Here is a 5,054-nt window from a genome sequence, read left to right as displayed (position 1 = left end):
TAATGGACATTTTTAGCATTAGGAAAACTTATAAATAGGCTTTACCTTTCATTGTAATATCAGAGCATAGAGCATAAGAGCAAGCAGAGCAACAAAGAGAAAAAGAAAAAGAGTTAAAGTCCTGTGAAATAGAAAAAGGCTTTTGAGAATTTCTTTGTCTCCTTGTCTCTCCCCTCTCGACACCCTCTTCAAAGTTTCGTGAGAGTTATCTAAACGAGTTAGTTTCAGAGCGAGCGTCCATTTTCTACGAATCGATATCAGAGTGGCTATTAATTTCAACAAATTGGTATCAGAGCAAATTTATTTTCTACAAGGTCAAGGTTGCCTGCATGATGAGTCTGTCCTATGGAAGGATGTTGACCATGCAGTGACTAATTCTAGCTGATTTGTACCCTCAAACGTTGAATATCGCTTCAAAGGTTAAGTCCTTCCACTACGAACTTTGTACTAAGAGTTCTGAGATTCTAGGGTCTAGAGCATAGTTGGTGGTTCTCTCCTAAACTTGGATGCGATTAAGAGCCTACAAGTAGGTTGCTTACTGAGTATATTTTTATACTCACCTCGTTTTCCTCCTTTTTTTAGTTTTCAAGTCCGTGAATTTACACTTCGTGGCAATGGGGGTGTTCGGGAGCTTGAAAGTCACAGAGAAAATGTCGACCTAGGACGTCTGTCTAGTTTTCTTTTATGTACTTGACATTTATTTCATCATGTACCATAATCCCTTTTCCCCCATTTTATACATTGTTTCCCTTTTCCTACTTGAACGGTTTGAAATTTGCAAGAAAATTTTATACTTGAACCTTTTTTACCTTGTTTTCTTCTACTTTCATGTATTGTAGGGTGTGACATGGCGTCAACTGTCATCGTAGTGCTGTCCTTCCTTAGCTGGAGTCGGGTCTCCATTGGTGTCCTTGTAGGGTTATTGTCTAATAGCCCAGCTGTGTCCAGCAGCTTCTTTGCGTATGCATCTTGATAGATGGTGATGCCGGCAGTACTCTGTTGCACTTCAAAGCCGAGGTAGTAGCTGAGCACGTCGAGATCACTCATCTTGAAGTTTTTTGAAATCTCCCTCTTGAATCTTTCAAAAAATTTCATGTCACCTCCAGTGATTATGAGGTCGTTGACGTACACTCCCACGATCAGTCGCTACTCGTTGTGGCCGTGCGTGTACATGTCATGCTCAGAGGCACAGCGCTTGAACTTCAGCGACAGCAGGGTACTGTCGAGCTTCGCATTCCAGACTCGTGGTGCTTGCTGAAGCCCATAGAGTGCCTTATGCAGGCGCAGTACCTTGTTGGGGTTGTTGTTGTCCAGGAAGCCAGGTGGTTGTCGGACGTAGACTATCTCCATTAGCTCTCTGTCGAGGAAAGCGGACTTCACGTACATGTGGTGGACCTCCCAAGAGTAATGTGCCGCAATCGCCAGCAACAGGCAGACGGATTCCAACCTTGCCACCGGCGTAATTACCTCTTCGAAGTTCACTCCTTGCTTCTGGACGTAGCATTTCGCCACCAGACGGGCCTTGTGCTTCACAACTTCTCCCTATTCGTTACAATTTAGTTTGAACACCCATTTGAGCCCTATGGCTCGGTGTCCTGATGACATGTCCTCTAAACTCCACAACCTTTTATCTAACACCGACCAAGTGACCTTTATGGTCTTTCATGGAAAGTAGTCTAGGGCCACGATGGGGCAAAAAGAGATAAATTTACCGTAGCCACGAATCAAGAACCTCCTAAGACCTCCCATGGTACAACATGCTCATGACTTAGACTACACTGCTTGGAACGCATGAAGCCTTGAGCGTAGGTAAGCAGACTGTATTTAGGGTAAGCCCTTGATGCAGAGACTACATCGCTTGGAACGTAAGAAGCCTTGGATGTAGGTTTTCAAACTATGCCGCTCGGAACGCATGAAGCCTTGGGCATAGATTAGCAGACCGTATCGAAGTGCAAGCCCTAAGATGCGGTAAGACTATGTCTGTCACGACCCGATTTTTTAGGCTTCGAAGAATCGAAATCATGACTAAAAGGACGAAATCGAAAACAAACAAAAAGAAAATAAAAAAATAAAAAAAAAAACAAAGTAAAAGGATAAAAATATCATTCAATTAAAACAAAAGAAAAAGAAGATTTGTTTCGAAAATATTACAAAAGGAAATTGCAAATGTAAAAAATGAAATACAAAAGACTCTAAATATGAAAACGGACAAAGAACTCTAAAAGACCGACAAGGGACTGACGCTCCGGAACGACACCCCTCTGTGACTGCACAGCTCTTGAACACCTCCCCGTATCGACTGGTACCTGGAAAAAAAAAAGGGAGAAAGGGGTGAGTATAAAAATATACTCAGTAAGCAGCCTACTTGTAGGCTCTTTTCGCATCCTTATCTTGGTAGGTAACCACGGTCTTTCTCGGGTTTCTAAGGAGAGTGATCTAAGCTACAACTCTCTTTTCTGTATCATAAAAGGCTTGCCCATCTTATGCAGTGAAATGATCAGTGTCCTGAGGTGAGGCGCGACCTCATAAGCAAATCTGAGGGGATCGTATGGCTGGATCTGAATACGTGACTCTCTCTCTGAACATCATCCGTGGAGGTTAACTGACGACCCTCACACGGGACCATACATCCACAAAACGGGGTGCGACCCCCTGTGTGCCGGTCAGCTACTGAGACATCCTAAGTGGCTCCACGTCCCTCGCTCAGGGACGGGTTTCTACGACCCAGGAGTCCTGTTCAGAAGACCCCTTAGCTATCACCACTAGGCCTGGGCACCTGTCACACTTCCCTATCCGGATCTGCAAAGCTCAACGATCACCGTACCGGAGCTCTGTCTCGACGGTATGGTATCGGAGGAGAGAGGGAAGTGGAGGTTCTGATGACACTATCTACACTGCTCAACTCTAGCGGGCTACCTACAGTTACCTTGGTGACCTATTATTCTTTCTAGGGTGGAGCTTGATGGCTTAGACTTAGATTCGTATTTCTCTAGGATTCTCGTGTCTGGTGTCACAAACCTATCGGGTTTGGAATTCTGGGTTCTGGTTCCGCCGGTAATCATTTCGCGGGTCTAATTGCACGGTATTCTAGAGGTCCCCCAATCTAGGGTCTCGTCTAGCTTATTTAGCCATAAGCATCCTAATCTAAGCTCATAATTTCTTCCTATTCATCAAGAAAGATAATACAAGCAATCATCATACAATAGAGTTTACACGCAGCAGCTCATGCAAAATTATCAAACATGCTCAACGGGAAGATAACGTCCATCTTTACCCGGAGCGCAGATTTCACAAGTTTTCCAACCTTCTCATGCATACATACATTATCAGAGTCTCAACCAAAACAGATTTAATATACATTTTGTATCTAGCTTTCCATAATCATCTTATATTCGCAGTTTCTATAATAACATGATAAGTCGAGCTAGCTACTTTCATAGGTGGTAGCATGCATGCTTGTTCCTAGCAGTTCCTACAAGTATTGCTCGTGGAAATCCAAATGGCTACTTACTTGGTTGACGCGTGCCTTCTCAAGCTCGAATTATTTGCCGGAAAAGGTTCCAAAAATTCTGGAATTTCCTTGATAGGTCCTAATTCACATAAAAATAGGATCAGAGTTGAAATCGGGGCGAAAAAACAAGCAAACGAAGGTCGAACGGAGGGAAAACAGTCACTCACGCGCCTACACGCACGACTGACGCGCTCTAGAGGGTGTACTACGCGCGGATTCTACGCGCGCGTACCCATGCGCTTCTTTCTGTGCAGTCGCGGGTCGAGACGGGTCGGTTCGGACAGGTCGGAGCGGTCTCAGGCGGTTCGGTTCGCGTGCGGAGCGCCGGTTCAAACTCGGGCCGACCCGGTTGCGCACGCCTGATGCGTTTCTCCAGCCCGCGGTCGCCACGTGTCGGTCGTCGGTCCTACCGCGCTCCTCCGTACGGCGGCCGACGCGTGGCGGCGATGCCTTCTCTCTCCTGCATTTTTTNCGGCCGACGCGTGGTGGCGATGCCTTCTCTCTCCTGCATTTTTTTCAAATTTCCAGAAACCGTGAGTTTTGCGTTTTCGATCCATTTTCTTCCGATTTTCTTATCTTTCAATCCGTAATCCATATCAACAAAGTTTCTTCACGAAAGTTGTAGATCTCATATTCTACTNGAGTTAAGGCCGTCCAAAGATACGGAACAACTCACATTTTCTGTTTTCGATCGGTTTACCCAAGTTCGACTAAACTCCGATTTTCGTCCGATTCCCGTCCAGGAACTTCAAGAAACCTGTGTGAATCTTAATTTAGTCACATACCTCAAAAACTCCATATCTAACGCTCAAGAAACTCCTCAGATCTAGATAAAATCGAAACAAGAAGTTCAGAACCTTACTTTGTCCGTTCTCGAATTTTCTTGCCGGAATGAGTGGATTCCACCACCCGAACTCCTTTTCCAGCACTGAGAGAAGTATTGCTTCGAAGTCTCTTGCCTTGGATTCGATCTCCAATGGCGATTTGTCATCTCTGTTCTTCCTCTCTCCCAAACCCTAACTTCTTCTCCTTTCTCCATTCTCTCTCTTTTTTTCTTTTCTTTTCTCTTTCTCTTTCTTCTTGGAGCCCGAACAACTAGAGCCCTTAAGAGTAGGGGCAAAATGACCATTTTGCCCCTATGTTGTTATTTTTATTTTATTTATTTATTCATCTAAAAATTCGGGTATTACAATGTTGGTTCGAACACATGAAACCTTAGACATAGGATTGTCAGGTGCATATCTAGTGTCATAAATCCTAGGGGAAGTGTCTTGGAGAACGAATAGAAAACCGAACAAGAACCAAGAAAGTACAAAAAAACAAGAGAAAGATCAACAACTAGAACATGGATCAAGATCCTAATTCTAAGGACAAGAACCAAGAACCATGGTACTACGACCCTTAAAGGATAACCAAGGTTTTAGAATCCAAGGACCAAGATCCTCAAGATAGATCAAGATAAGAACCCAAAATCAAGAACAAGAACTAGAGGGCCTAAGTACGTACAAGAACAAGAACAAGAACAAGAATAAAGAATGTGGTA

The 5,054-nt window shown here is 44.1% G+C and overlaps 1 long non-coding RNA gene across 3 annotated transcripts; it reads right to left on the bottom strand.

Annotated features, from left to right (window-relative positions):
- Positions 1-2,171: 2,171 nt before the first annotated feature.
- On the bottom strand, positions 2,172-4,576 carry LOC111808362. Of its 3 annotated transcripts, none has more exons than XR_002817055.1 (4): positions 4,374-4,576; positions 4,188-4,268; positions 3,512-3,971; positions 2,172-2,306 (listed from the first exon to the last, which is right to left on the bottom strand). It is a non-coding gene; the product is annotated as an uncharacterized LOC111808362 (long non-coding RNA). The 3 variants fall into 3 exon arrangements; XR_002817057.1 differs by lacking the exon at positions 2,172-2,306 and having other exon boundaries at positions 2,489-3,590; positions 3,679-3,971; XR_002817056.1 differs by lacking the exon at positions 2,172-2,306 and having other exon boundaries at positions 2,489-3,971.
- Positions 4,577-5,054: the final 478 nt, after the last annotated feature.

The sequence above is a fragment of the Cucurbita pepo genome, chromosome LG13, assembly GCF_002806865.2.
Source record: "Cucurbita pepo subsp. pepo cultivar mu-cu-16 chromosome LG13, ASM280686v2, whole genome shotgun sequence".
Classification (NCBI taxonomy): domain Eukaryota; kingdom Viridiplantae; phylum Streptophyta; class Magnoliopsida; order Cucurbitales; family Cucurbitaceae; genus Cucurbita; species Cucurbita pepo.
The sequence above is the reverse complement of the archived record's forward strand: the minus strand, read 5'-3'. Positions and strand labels throughout refer to the sequence as shown.